This window comes from Heliangelus exortis, chromosome 13 (assembly GCF_036169615.1).
Source record: "Heliangelus exortis chromosome 13, bHelExo1.hap1, whole genome shotgun sequence".
NCBI lineage: Eukaryota > Metazoa > Chordata > Aves > Apodiformes > Trochilidae > Heliangelus > Heliangelus exortis.
In genome coordinates this window covers 2,335,428-2,350,573 of record NC_092434.1, presented here as the reverse complement: position 1 = coordinate 2,350,573, position 15,146 = coordinate 2,335,428, and the positions used below count along the sequence as shown (strand labels likewise).

At 42.1% G+C, this 15,146-nt stretch overlaps 1 long non-coding RNA gene across 1 annotated transcript in view; it reads left to right on the top strand.

Annotated features, from left to right (window-relative positions):
* The window catches only part of LOC139801927 (uncharacterized), a 58,084-nt gene extending 43,964 nt beyond the window's left edge, over nt 1-14,120 (top strand). Inside the window, exons 2-3 of the long non-coding RNA XR_011728404.1 lie at nt 12,852-12,942; nt 13,939-14,120. This is a non-coding gene — a long non-coding RNA (uncharacterized lncRNA). The remainder of the gene's footprint in view (nt 1-12,851; nt 12,943-13,938) is intronic.
* The last annotated feature ends 1,026 nt before the right edge of the window (nt 14,121-15,146 follow it).

Sequence of the window (15,146 nt, the reverse complement as noted above, 5' to 3'; positions counted from 1 at the left end):
GGATCTTAAGGGAACAAAGAGTCCAGAAGGCACTGACATGAAAAGGAACCATCTCCCTGGTTATCATTTTTAGGTAGGTTTTCAAATTACATTCACAGTCTGTTCATTTCTCAAGGCTTTTGTCCCTCAGAGCCCTTGGTCAGATTGGCAGCCCCTGGGCTCCTGGCTTCCCTTTTTCCTCCCAGCACACGACTGCAGGACTTCCATCCCTCCTGCTTTTTTCCTGGCTGCAGCTGCAGGGGTTTGAAAAACAAAAACAGCTGGAAAGGATGGGGATATTGCAGGGCACCTGCAGCTCGAGACCAAGGAGAAAGATAAATGCAACAGAAAATCAATGGAAACAGAGTAAAATGAGAAGAAAAAGGAAAAAACATTGCATGTGGTGGGGAAAAATGAAGGGGAAATAACACTGGAAGTGTCTGAGGGATGCAGTAGCCCTTCTGCAACATCTTTTCTGTAAGGCACTGCTGGTCAGGGAATGAAAAACAAGACAAGGGAATGAAAAGAGGCTCAAATATTTGTTATTTCTTACCTGAGCATGTAATTCTATGATATTGTTCTAATTAACCCAATTTAAAAATATTAAAAAATTTGTTTAGGAACAATGTTTGCCTAAGGCTGCAGACACCTACAGCCATCCAAGTTCAACAAGGCAACAAAACAAAAGCCAAAAAGCAGGAAGGATGTATGGGGGGAAGGTAGGTGTTAACACAGTCAGTGGTAGCCAGAAAAAAAAAAAAAAAAAAACATTTTAAATTGTTTTCCTTGGTGAGAAAAGGCTGTCAGGTGCCAGGTATCTGCTGCACAGATACCTCCATCTTATTTCAAGAAGGACAGCAGGAGTCTGAGAGTTGTCAGAAGACAGATCTGTATCAGCATGTCCTAAACCCTTGCACTGAAGGGTTTTGTTTGTGGTTTGTTTGTTTTTTTAATTTTTCTTCCATCCAAACACCCTGGGGGCTTTTGTGCTTTTCTGCCTGACAGCAGTGCCTGTAAGGGGTGGACAGGATGACAAATGTCAGGTTGTTGGGAAATCTCAGCAGCAGAAGTGTCTGCTCCTCTGTTATTTCTCATACTTACCTAGAAGAGAAGGACACTTACCCAGGGAAATCCACTCCCTTGCCCCTAAATGACTGCATGTTTTACCTTTGATAAACTGGCTTTTGTTTTTGAGAATTCCAGCCTAATGTAATAAGCCTGGGCCTGGAAATCACTTAACTGGGGTGAAATTCAGCTTAATAAAGCTCTTGAGAACTGTTATTTTATTATTATGACTTGTTCTTTATTATTTATTGTTTATTATTTATTTATTATTATTTGTTTATTATTATTTATTTTAATTTGTTCATTTTTTACCTATTTGTTCATTTATTTGTTTGTTTATTATTGAGAACTCTCTATGTCAGCAGTCAAGGCTTCAGAGCCTTGGGCTGCAATGCTCATCATGGATGGCTCTGCTAAGGTCACCTTCAATTCCCTTCTTGTCCCCACAGCCAGGAGGAGATGCAGCTTCCCCAGGGGTGGCGTCTGACTTCTGGGGAGGAGGAGGTTGAATTCCACAAGATTTTCATTGCTATATTTAAGCATCCACACAAGACAGATGCCTTCCACAGGGTTTGAGGAGCTTCTGCTAGCTGACACAGGAAGGATTTCTGTAAGGTGACATTTGAAACATATGAAACATTATGGTCTGGGTTTTGCTGTGATTAAGAGAAATTATAGGAGCAGAGAGACCCCTTATCTTTGGCTCCCTCAGTGGGAAAGGAGTTTGGTAGAAGGTGCTGCAGCAGCTTTTCCCACCACAGAGCCTCTGGCCTTGCCTGTGCTATGGATGTGCTGACTTGGATACCCCAGGTCAGAGTTGTAACATATGTAAACAAACTTTATTTTAAAAAGAATCAGCCTCTGAAAACTAGAAGGAAAAAGGTCCTCCTTCCATGGCTGGTCCCACATAACTACCAAAGAAATATGAGATAAGAGGTGAAAGACATCTCTGTCACCCCCAGAATCTTTCTGCAAGACTTTTGCCACCTTTGCATTTCCTTTTTCTCTCTCCACAATGATGAAAGAAGGTTAGACCTGAGCTGGACAAGCCAAGCACCATGTTAGAATAGGGATCATGCCAGTCTGTGCCAGAGTTCACTACATAATTTGTATTTGTTGACTTGTCCTGTATAATTTAAGAAACAAACTGGTTTCCCTGGCACTAAAGTCATATGGGTGTCTGGGATTTTCTGTCCTGTACTTGATTATTTCTTCTGTCTGCCCTGTAAGAGTCCAATCTGTCCCTGGATTATATAAATTTACTTAGCAAAGAGATTTTAAAACAGAAATAACTGTGTGACAATGTTCTGCTGAAACCCTAAGGCCCTTAGGTCCAGGAAAAAAGTGAAATGAATAACACATTCTGCCCAGTGCAGCCAAGAAGCCAAACAGCAAAGGGACTGGTTCTCTTCTCTCTTTTTCTGCCAGGGAAGTCAATCAGCTTCCTCCAAATGTGACCCATATCACCAGGATTTTTTGGAGGAGGAAGTGTAGCAAAAATCACAGATGTTTGTGGGATGACTCCACAGCCAGAGCTTCTCCAAGTACACTCATGTCTTTCTGTGGGAGTCTGTGGGTGGCTGTGAGTGACTGCAGGGATGTTTTGACCTACCATGCAATATGACATCTTCCCCTGAGCTCTGCTTCCAGTCCTACTCTCCCTCCAAGTCATTCCATGAATTTTCTTGTCCTTGGAGATTGTTAATTAGAGGCACAGAAGATGGAAAGGAAAAGACCTCAGCAACAGATGGTGGCTTTTTCATTCCAAGACATTCCAAACTGGACAGTGAGGCAGCTGATGCTTAGGGCTGTTTCTTATTTTAAATCAGATTATATGATGTAATAATTCAGTCCATTAGGGATTCTCCTAAGGTAATAAGGAATATTATATGAGAGAGCTCTTTCAGGCAGCACCATAACAAGGGTTCCAACATCTCCTTCCAGACCCTCTTCCCACTCCAGGCTTGCTAAGTGGGCACTGGTTGCACACCCATAATCTCTTGTCACATCTCATAATTGTTCCAGTCTTTGTTCAAGTGACACTAAATGCAAATTAAAGGGGAAAACCTACTTAACTTTACCCAATTTTTTTCTGTTAAATTGCATTTAGCTGGGTGGTTGTGCCAGAAGTTTGAAGTCCCTTGAAGGCAGCGAAATATGATGATGACAGAACCTGAACTTTTGACCAGAATCACAGGATTTTTGGAAAAAAAAAATCTCAAATTCATCACCTATAGAAAGGTTGAAGGTCTAGAAGGACAAGAAATCAAAGGTCAGTCTCCAGTCCTGCCAGCAACCTTTGTGGGGTGTCTTTGCCCAAGTCCCCTGGACTGTCTGTGATGTAGTTTTAAAAATGTGGATAAAAGTAAAAATACATAGAATAGGTGGAGTCAAGAAATCACAGAAATGCTTTCTGTTTTCAATTACAAAAGGCAAACCCAGGCACATATATTTCATTAGTGCCTTTTTTTTTTTTTTTTTTTTTTGTAAAATCCTTTCTTACACTTCTGACTCTCTATCGAGTGGGTGTTTTAAAGCAATGCTTTACTTTAGAGAAATTGTAAATAAAAGATCCCACCTTTTTTTTTTTTTAGGTTGAGATTTTAGAGAGTAACAGGAAAAGCCAAAGGTGTTTCAGTCAACATGGGGACAGATTTTTTGTTTGTTTGTTCCAAATCAGAAAACTATTTTCCATGTGGTGCTAATTTTTCATTTCAGTGTTTTAGAGAGTATCTCCAGCTTTCTAGATTTAAGTGCTTCAAATACATACAGAATGTTTTCAAATTACAGGGATGACTCTTTGGCTGCACAGAACTAATGGTAAAAAAAATTGATTTCTGTTCCTTGAAGATTTTCAAAGTGTTGATAGATTGTCCTGCTGCATGACATGAAACATTTCCAAAATCTTTCAGTGCCTCAAGGAACAGGAAAAATCTTCCCACTCAGCTCTTGTCACAACGGGGATATTTCATATTGAACTTTAAAAACATTGACAGATTTCTTCCTTCAGTCAAAGGAAGGCAGAGGGGGTTTATGTGTTTCAAAAAAGATCAATATTCTGGCAGACAGCATTAATGTCATGTGTGTATCTTTTAGAATTCAGTTGTCAGTCTCTGCAATTGAACTATGAACCATATCCTGAAGAGTTATAGGTTTGAAATTGGCCCTTTTTTCCAAGGCAAACTTGAACCTAGTGAAATAGATTCCACTTTCAGATTTAATAGGAACAGTCACTCAAAAGATGAAAGCCCTAAAATTAGAAGCCTGGGTATCTGAGCTGAGTATATTGTGTTTATAAATGGGTAAATCTCAGTGTACAGGAGGGGAGTTCAGAGGGCAGCTCCTCTGGCCTGGATTCAGAGGACACTTGAGTCTGATCAGTGAGAAAGGTCCCCTTGGTTATATAAGCACAGGGAAGCATCTCACTGAATAATCCCAGTGGATTATGCAGTCCCAGTGAAAGTCCAGTATTAGCCACCAGTCTGTAGCTTCACATCTGGAACTGGGAGCTGAAAGTCAGCTCGTGGGTGGCACTCATTAAAAATAGATCTGCTGACCAGTTAAGATGATTATTGGTCCTGATTTGCAGGCTTAGACACAGGGAGCAGTCTGTTGGGATATTTCATCATTTGGATACACAAAAAGCTTCTCCAGAGCTTGGAGAAAAATTGAATTTATGGCCAGACTTCTCTGGGGAGGAGAGAGGGCAGTGTTTAGGGTTTAGGAGAAGGAAAGACACCTTCCCTCTCCTTGTCTGACTGCACAGCAATGCCTGAAGCCCCAGCTAAGCACATAATCAGTTCTGCAGAGCTTTAGGTGGCTTAAACACTGTAGATGTAAATTATTAACATGATCTCCCTGCCTGATCCTGTGAAATCTTTTCAGCTGGATTTATATGGAGTTTATTGAAATTGCAGGTCTGACAGGAAATGTGCAGGTTCCTTGGACAGTGAGGATGGTGTTGGGTACCTGGGATGGACTGAAAATGAGAAAGTGTCAGTACTACCTCCTAATGCAGTGGAAAGCTGAAAGGAACTGCAAATCTGCAGCAATCCTACTGGGAAAGCCTTGGTTTGCTTCTCTGTTCCTTCTTGTTTGCAAAAGTTCTGTTTTGCAAGGATGCACTCAGCAAATAGTGCAGGGGAAGAACAGGTTTCTCTTCAGGAAGAGAAAATGATGCTCTTTTATTTTTGGTGGCTAAACACACAGATTGAATAACCACAGGTGTTTATTTCTTAGCAAGCCATTTCTCTTCGTTTGCTGAGGCAATGATAGAACAAACAACTGAAAATAATAAGCACATTCAGAAAAATTACGTTTACTCTCTGCCAAGGAGGAAAAAGTTTCATTCATCAAAGAAATTACTGTGGGTAGTTTGCTTATTTCAGTAGGAACAAGGAATTTCTCATCTACCTCATCATATGTGTTAACTGATGGCAAATGTTGAACTGTTTGAGCACTGAGCTTCCCACTGGCCTCTAATTTAACTGCTGGACATCCTGACCTGTACACATTGATGCAGTTTATTTGGTAGCTGTTTCCTCAGCAGTTCCAGCTGAATTTCTCCTTGGCTTTTGTTTTACCTGGGCTTGTGCCATCCATATTTACAGTCCAGACTGTCCCTTTCAGCTCAAGTGGGCATAAAAAAAAAAATAATGTGCTTTTCTAACTGGGTTTTTAATGCTACCATCTGTGGCTTGGAGAAAATGATTTAAGAACCTTTCATTTGTTTTCAGATACTGGTCAGTTTTGCTCAAAAAACCCCAACCATCAGCAGTGGGTGCTGCAAAAGAAGGTGGGTGCAAAGGGGATCCCCATCTCAGCAGCACCAGAACAGACAAGAGCCCATCCTGAGCCCACTGCCTGCACACAGTGTGGGATTTGAACACAATTTCCCTCAGTGCTTTCCCTGTAAATAATAATAAGATACAATGGATCTGTGGGAATTAAGTTCTTAGGAGGCAGTGATGTCATCTCTGCAGATTCAGGGCACTACTCACTTGCTTTGGGAAACATTTTGTAGTTATATAATATTCCTCAATCCACATTCTGGATCAGCTTTGTTCCAGCAGGCTTTTCCCATTACTCTAATAACTCCTGTCCTCAGCTTCACAGGTTTATTTGAAATATGCAAATGGATTTCAGGTGAAAAAAATAAATCCAGGGGAGCCACCAACTTCCAAACCATGCTTGTTGCTCACATGGATGTAAATAATAGGGGGTGTTTAACTGAGGGCAGTTAATTCTTATTTGCAGAAATATTAATGCCTTCCCTGCTATCTAATTCAGCATAGTGTAAAGGGATTTAGATGAGATTAAGAGACAAAGTGAGAGAAGAATTTATATTCTTTTGGCCATGCTTGTGCTCCCAGGAGTTTTGGCATCACTTCCATTAGAAGAGGTGATTGCTCTCAGAGGAGTTAACAAGAATTGGGAAGAGAGGCATGGCCTTACACTGGGAAAAAGAAGCAATTTTTCAAGTTTCAGGCTCCCTTCCCTGCTGCTGGAGGGAAATGTCTTTGTTCCCAGACCTGGATCCTGAGAAGAGGCCAGTACACAGGCAGCTCTTAATTTTTAACATCTCTGTTCCTCTGCCTGGAACAGAAATAGGCTCTGCAGAGACTCATCTGAATCGTGCAGCCTGGCCAGACAGTGACAGAGGATAATTCTGTATTATAATATTATTGAATCAGTAAAATTACATATACATTTCCTTGGGGTGCTCCAGGTTCTGGGTAGGAGAAAGGCTGTGATATAGACAGACTATATAATATTCAGCATTCCCAGAGTGAATGGATTAAGATTTATGGGGAAAATTTTATATGTAGCTATGGGGTAGCTTTCTCAGAAGTACATTTCTTTTTGTCCTGAACAGTTTGATGTGATTTGTGGTTTATCTCAGGGTGAAGTCCCCAAATTTACCATTGCAGTCCAGAATCCCAGGAAGACTGCCTAGCAGAGCACCTCTTTCCAGAGCCTGAAATATTAGAATAACCTGTGCTTGGCTGCTCCTCAGCCTCCATGCATAGAGAATCACCTTGTTTTCTGAAGGTTGCTTTTTCCCTGAAGCATTTTGGAGGAGCTGAGTCTTTTCCTTGTGAACTTGCTAAGTGCTTCTTAAGCAGAAAAAGGCTTATGCAAGGTCAAGCACTGTTCTGTGGTTTTTTTTTTGAGATTGCACCTGATGCTGATGAGAGACACATGGAAATTATGGGGGGAGCCTGATTGTGTTGAGCACCTGCCCAGTTTTCTTTACCATCACTGACAGCATCTCAGATTGTGTCTAAAATGTTAAGTTGCCTTTTTTCCCCTCTGGAAATTGGGAATGGATGTGACATTGGTAGATATGTGCAATTATACCTTGATGGGAATGAAAATATGATGGCTTCAGGGCAGAATTAAGGCACCAGGCTATTTATGAACCTGATCTCATGGTTATGCTCAATGTCATTGCTCATTTTAGATTTAGCTGAGCAAAAGCATGTTAGAAACTAAATACTTCTTGTTCTAGGCTGTATAGTGAAACAAGCACCACCTTTTCACACACACAGACGTAGAGAAGGATGTTTGAAAGGCAGCAACATTCTTAAAATGTCAATTTTCTCTTAGGTAGTCAACCCACAGAGTCATCCTGCATCCTGTGAGTGTCTGTCCTTCCCAGGACTGCAGCAGACTTCTGGCCAAGGTCTGTTATCCCTGGCATTCACAACCAGAGATCATGAACATGAGCTGGTTTGGAGCAGGTTGGGGCTAAATCCATCCTGGATTTTACAACCTGCTTATTTTTATTGCTTATTATTCTAAGCAAAAATAGTAATCCTCTGGGAAGTGAAAGAAAAAATAGTCCTGGCTGAAATAATATAGTTTTAACTATGCTGGTCACTTGTTTGCCTTCATAAATGGAAAGTGCTGTATTTTGTAGAAGCAAAGGCTGGAGCCATTCTCTTATCAGCTTAATCCAGAGAGTGATCCCCTAATCCATGTTACATTTACTGTCTTCCCCTTCTAATCGGTTTGGAGTCAACATCATTTCTTCCAAATGTTAATGAAAACCAGGGAGCAGTTACTCAGGAAAGCCAATGGCAATAAAGTTCACATTTCCAGCTATTACTACAAAGTCAGACTTTGGGTTCATGCCACAGTATTATGGCCAGCCCAGTTTCCAGTCTTTGTTCTTTTCTGACCTGGAATATTAGAGGAGTTTGACCTGACCAAAAAAAGACTTGCTCAGGAAATCAAAGAAACAGCTTCCTATCCTCAGGTATAAACAAACTTGGTTTGTCTGCATTTTCTTCCCAAGAAACTCAAAATCACATGCCAGATTCCTGAATTTCCTCTGTTTAACACCACCTTTTACCTCTTCTTCAAAGGTGGGCAGCCTTCTTATTGTGCTTCTCCCACCAGCACCCTTTGTACCAGCCATGCCATGACACTCCTGTGATTTATTCCTTCTCCAGTGCATGGTCACCCCCACATCAGCCTGCAGAGCCACTGGATAGATTCTCCCCAGAATCCCTTTTCTGGAACAAGTTCTGCTGTAATTCCAATGCAACATCTGCTTCTGGATGTGCATCCATACCTTTCCACTGCAGCTCAGTGTCAAAAAAGAAGTGAGATGCTGTTTTCTATTCAGTTTCTGGCACCTGGAGGTCCTCAGAAGACAGGTCTGGCAGACTCAGTAAATCAAGTGGGGATTCAGGGTTGTGATAAATGAGTTTAAGTCTCAGCCTTGCTATGAGAGCTGAGCCAGTCCATGTGTTAGACAGAGCTGCAGAGTCTCTCTCACCACTTTGGCTCTGCTGGGTCCTCTCTTAAGACCAGAAACACCTCTCCAGTGTACTCCCAGCTGAGATTTTCTGAGAGCTTTTCATTTCCCAGGAGCACAACCCCATTGGATTCAGCAGTGTTGGCAAGGGACATGGTCTGTGTTCATTACCCTGATGGCAGAAAAGAGGTGTTTACTTTCTGACTAACTTCCTCTTGATATATTTTCCATCTGAAGGTATGTTTGTGGATGCCTTGTGGTTAATTTGTAAGCTTCTGTAAAAGGCCATATGTGAAGTAATTTGATTTTCATCCCCTCTGAAATGAGAACCCTAAATCAGGCCTCCATTTCAGTTGCCTGCAGCAGGTTTCTCCACCACCCCCCCCACTCTGATCATTCCTGATGGAATTATGTCAGGAGACGCTGAGTTTAATTGTGTTATTCCTGGCAAAGAAGGGGAAAAAAAGCAGGGGAAAACTAGTTCTAACAATCCAATTTGTGAATTATAACTGTACACTCTAATCTAATCATGGTTCTCTTTCCCCAGATGTGGGGAATTTTAAGAGTCCCTCATTAACAACCACTAATTAAATCTTATGTGAAAGAAATGTTGGAGGAAATCTTTCCAGCATTGAAGTTTCTGGCAAAGCTCCTATTGAGTTCAATGGAACTCAGATTTTGCTTTTTGGGTAGTGAAGATGATCATTAGAAATTATTTATTATCTGAAAGCATCTGTGATCCCCAGTTAGAGCTCAGGCCATGTGGCACTGGGCAAGCAGAAGCAGCTGTTGAATGGAATAGTCAGGCAAGGTGGAAAGAGGTGGGGAGAGGGAGCTGACCTGGGTTTAAAAGGTTTGTCATAACACTGAATAGTTTTTCAGAAAATAGAACATGGTGCTTTCCTTTCATGGGGACAATCTGCCCAGCTCTCTGTTGTAAGAGCTGCTGCAATATATGTGAAAATCCATTATATTGGACTCAGATCTGTGACAATTTTTCCTGGCTTGATTGCAACTTTCCTAATTCCTAAAACTCATTTGAATTCCTCACTGGTTTGTTTTTCTCTTCCCTGTACCACTCCTTGACCTATGTAGTTCAATTAAGAGGCAGCATGAGGGCAGTATCTACAAGAAATTATTTTTGCACTCAGTAGCAAACAGACATTCTCTAAAGGGATAAAGATATTTTCTAGCTGTGTTTTACTTTCATCAGCACTTTTGGACCAGGTGGCTTCTTGTTCCACCTCTGAGGTTAATTGGAGATGAAAAAGGATACAGTAAAGTCTTTCTCAGGGCACCACGGTGTGTTTGCTGCCTTTGTTGTTGGGCTTTTGTCTGCAGATTTCAACATGTCCCAATCAGCTGTCCCCATGTTGCACTGAAGAGATGGAGGTCACAGGGCCAGTCCTCCTGCTGGCTCTGAGGGTGATGAGGGCACCTGGGAAGAGCATTGATGTGAAGAGCAGATAGCTTCAGCCAGGACTAACTTGAAGAATATTCTTTAAAGGCTTCCAGCAGCTCCAAGGAGCTCCTAAGAGGGGAATTGCTCAGTGAGGCTGGAAGTCAGACATCTCCAACCAGTGGGTTTCTCAGAAACTTTGTAAATATTTTGGTTTTTACAAGGTCTTTCTGAAGGGCTTTTCCTGTATTTAGCATACATCATGATTTTTTTTTTTTCCAGCTATGCTTTACATATAATTGAGTGTTTATTTGCATCATCAGCTGAAGAGCTGTGTGTAAAAGCTCAGTTTGGCTACTTGCAAACCTGTTCAGCAATTCCCTTGCATTTTTGCCACTGTTTCTACCTCTAAAGGCAGATCACTCCCCATGAAGGTGGCTGCAGCACTCAGCTGTGGAACATCCCTGTGGGATCAGCTAAAGAACAGTCCTTCCATTCCCACTCCAGTCTGCTTCCTGAGGAAAGGCAATGGCTGGTCTGGAATTTTATCCTGAGAAGTTTTTTTAGGATACTCTGTTCATGCAGCAGCTGTAGCTGCTATAGCTGTACCTGCTTCTGACACTGAAATGGGGATGGATTTTTCTTTCACTGGCTGTGGGAACTTCTGTGAGAAAACCTTTGTCTTAAGCAGTTCCATTTATCCAGCTGTTAACATCTGTGTAGTGTCTTCTATCTCAGGTGGATAATCAGGGTTAAAAATAGCAGTATCAGGTTATACATTTAGAAGAACCAGTATGCAACAAAAATAAAAAATCCCATTGCCTTTCATCTGTCCTGTTTCTCTCCATAGAACACGTGGCTGATGTCTGTGGAGACAAAGCTGAACCCGAGGTTGTTGATGGGATGTCAGAGTCAGGGTAAAGCTTTTAGCTGGCATTGATCAGGGCTGTAAAAGGCAGAAAAATAGATGGTGCCCCAGGTAGCTCATGGTGCCTACATTAGCAAGGCAGGAACCAATCTGTAGGGCTGAGTGGTGGCAAAGGACCCAATCTCCACACCAGGGGACTTTCTGTATCACTTCTATTTGCCAGCAGAGGTTCTCAGATAGCTCCTCAGCCTCAGCTTGCATATCTAGATATTTTCACAAGTCTTTATGTGTGCAAATCTATTCAAGCAGCAAAGACTGCACATCTGCCTGCTAGTAAGAAAACATCATCCACGTGATCATTGCAATATCTTCATTTTTAAAAAACTTTTTCTTTGACTTGGGACAGTTGGATTCTTAAAAAAAATTACTAAGATGCTCCCAAATGTCTTGGAAAAAGACATCTCCCCATCTAATTCCAAAGTGTCTGTGAGTCCTCAGGCCAGTCCCAGTTGGCAGTGCTGTGCCATGCTTTCATCAGAAGCATCAGAAGATCCTTCTACTCTGGGGCCTGGCTGTTTCTAGTGTGACATTTTGTGGATGATAAAAACACTGATCCTGACAACTTAAATCAGCAGCTGTAACAAAATGGGTAACAGAATTGCAGTCACATTCTCAGTTGCCTCCAAAAGAAGAGAAAATGCTATGGCATGTGAGGATGACACTAACAGCATCACTAAAATAATGTTATTGATCTTCCTGAGTGGCTGTTAGAGTCTTCTGAATGCTTTTTGGATTTTTACTGCTGAGCAGTTGTAACAAACTGCCAAACATCTATTTCCCCATAATTCATCTTCTGAAGGATCTGATGGTCCTGAAGTAATGGAAGAGTCACTAATAAGTGGTGATGGAAGAACTGAAGCATCAGAAATGAGAGGATACTGTCAAATAAGAAAGTAAAAAAGTTTCTGGAATTAGAAAATGTGAATTTGCACCTTCCAGTACCTTACTCAAAGAGGTGGGATCTTGCTGTGTGGGGTTACAAGAGGTTTGATCAGAGCAGTTAAGCTGCAACAAGCCAGTGTAAATAGATTGAATTTCCAAACAAAATTCACTCAAGGTGAACACTTCCCTCTGTGTTCATCCTTAAATGGCAAATTTCCCAACCAAATCTGAGCCCTGACTTCTAGCCCTCACCCCTGCAGAAAATTCCATTTACATTTGCACAGAGCAAGCCTGGTCTTGAGTTTAAAACTAGAATTTCAGAGCAGGTGGATTTCAGGGAATTTAAGGATTTATCCTGAACTTTGTCTAACAATCTAGGGTACTCTGAAAATAAGAGAAATTATGTGTTTTGACTTCCAAAAAGGATTAAAAGCTAGAGATGACATAGATCATGGGTGGCTGTTTTGGGGAAGGTTTCAATTCTCCAGATGTGCTCTGGATGTGCTCCAGAAGGCACACGAGTCCCTCAAAAGAGCCTGGTTGTGGCTTTGCTGCACTACAATTAGCTCAGCTCAATCCTTCTGTGAGGAATTACAGGACCCTATCTGCAGCATCTGTTGAAATAATTCCACCTCCCAGTGATTTTTATCCCTCTCCTCCTTGTTTTAAGTATATTCATTAAATGGCTCAGCTTATTCAACATGGCTCATTTTCAGCTGAAATGAGCAGTATGTCTTACTCATTATTCTCTGAGCATATTGCTTTGAACTCATGCAAATTAAAAGGCTTTCTGTCTGCTCATCTTCTCTCTTCCTGCCTTTTCTATTTTTCAGCTGGCTGTTGTTACTGGAGACAATCCCATAACCTGAAAGGCTGAACATTACCTGTTGTGTTGGAGGGGACAGGACAGCACCCAAATTACAGGTATGGGCACACCAGGTGCCAAGAGGTTCAGGGCTTTGGAAATAGGTGAAGTTTTTTCCTGGAGGCTGAAGGATTGTACAGACTGTTTGGGAACTGAGTGCATGGCAGGACCTGCAGATGGCATCTCTCTGGTGCAGAAGTTCCCCCTGTGCTGCTCCTAAAACATCTCTGCTGAAGCCCCTCAATGGGAAGGGGCAGATGAACAAGATTGAAATCATCTGCAAAGGGGCAGTAGTTGAGGGATATTTTAGTGCAGAAGCTGTTGTGGCTTCCTATATCCTGCTGGGGAAATGTGTGAAGTCTCTGCCATTCCTTTAGCTCAGACATTAAAAAGGGCTCCACATCACCAGAGGGATTTACTAAACATACATTTGCCTAACAGGGGGGGGGGGGGGGACAGTTTGTAAATAAACATGAAAATATCTGTGTATCTCCTTTCTGGATTCCAGCTAAAGCTGGTGTTGACTCTTAAAGGGACTAATGGCATTGATTTGGGTTAGTCTGCAATAGCAGGACTACTTTGAGACTTATTTTAAGGAGAAGACTCATGTTTAAAACTAGTCAAGGGAGTAAGTCTTGTATCTCCACCACCAGATCTTGGCTATGTGTGTATTTACTGGCTCTGTTGCTCACATGCACCATGAGAAGAGGCCTCAGCCCACTGCAGGACTCAGTGGGAGGACAGCTGGGATTGCCCAGTGCTGGGGGGCACACAATCCATCCCTAAATCCTAACATGACCTCTTACCTGAGGGTTGCCTACAAAATACAGAGCAAAAACCACCCTGTAGTCTTGGAAGGCTCAGAATAAACAGTGTCAAGTGGTAATCTGAAAATTAGAGCAGAATCTGGGATTGAGTGAGGATTCTCCCAGTAAAGACACTGAAAAATAAGGTCTGTAAACCATCCTCACTGCTGGCTTCATCCCTGCACATAGGAAGCATGGCTTTGAAACCCCTTTGGAGCCTGAATGACTCAGAATCTCATTTCTCTGCAGAGCTGACTCTCAAATCCTGGTTTGCTTTGAACAAGCAGATGCTTCTGTGCCACTCATTGCCACCCAGTGCTGCCAGTGCCACCCGTGCAAGGAAACTGGGACTCTGCAGAAGGAAGCAGCTGTTTTCCATGGAGCCAGCAGAGCCTGAGACAGTCCCTGCCTTCCTACAGAGCTGAGGAATTGCAAGGCAAGTATGCCCAGAATTTGACACCTACCCTTCACTGCTGGCCCCCATCACATACCTCCCAGCAAATCTCATCATGTCTGCTCATGCAGAGTGGCAGGGGACCCTTGAGTGTCACTTTTGCTTAGTCTGCCCATTTAGTTTCAGTGCTGGGCACTACCTGGGTTCTGTCTGCTTTCCCAGCAGAATCTGGGGGTGTCTAATTGGAGATTATTTTCAGTGTCACAACAGCAGCCAAATCTGACAGTTCAGCTGAGCACCAAAGTAATGAGTTAAATAATGCACCTCAGAAAAGTTAATCCCTAAAAATCCGTGCAGACCTATCTTGCTTTCCAGGTCAAAGCAGAACTATGTTTAACATTTTAGAGGAATTTAAGAATTTGGGGATTGGGAGACAAACAGGGGACAGAGCAGTTATTCTGTGGAGCGTGCAATCCCATTTCATGGTGCAAAACAAACTTGCTTCTACTTTGGAAGATGCCTCAAAAATTGGATTTTTTTTTCACTTCGCCCAGATCTTGTCCCAGCAGATGACAGCCAGACACAGAAATGAAAATACCATGTTGAAGAGATATTAAATCCTGCTGCCAACAATTGGCTACATTTTTCTAGTTATTGATTGTTTCCAGGGCCTTGTCTGGGGAAAGATACAGGTGTATAAGAGCTCCTGGTGTGTGAGAGCTCAGAGAAACCCCAAATCCTCCCATTCTTACATTCCTCAGTCTTCTCCATTAACCAACAGGCAGAGACTCCACCAGATGCAGAGAATCTTTCATGGATTGAGACCCCATTCATTGTTTTCTTCCACTGGTTCCATTGTTCCATTTTCCTCCATCTATTTCACACATGGAGACACAAGCCAGCATAGTGTATAACTCTTTCTTTGATCTCTGCACCAGAAAATCTGTATCAAGTCAGCTGCACATTTCTAAGGAGATTAAATTTGCCCTTGTGGTTCATCTAAAGCCTGGCAAATCTCCTTTGTGTGTTTTGTGGTGCAAGATCCCAAACCAGCAAAACCCTC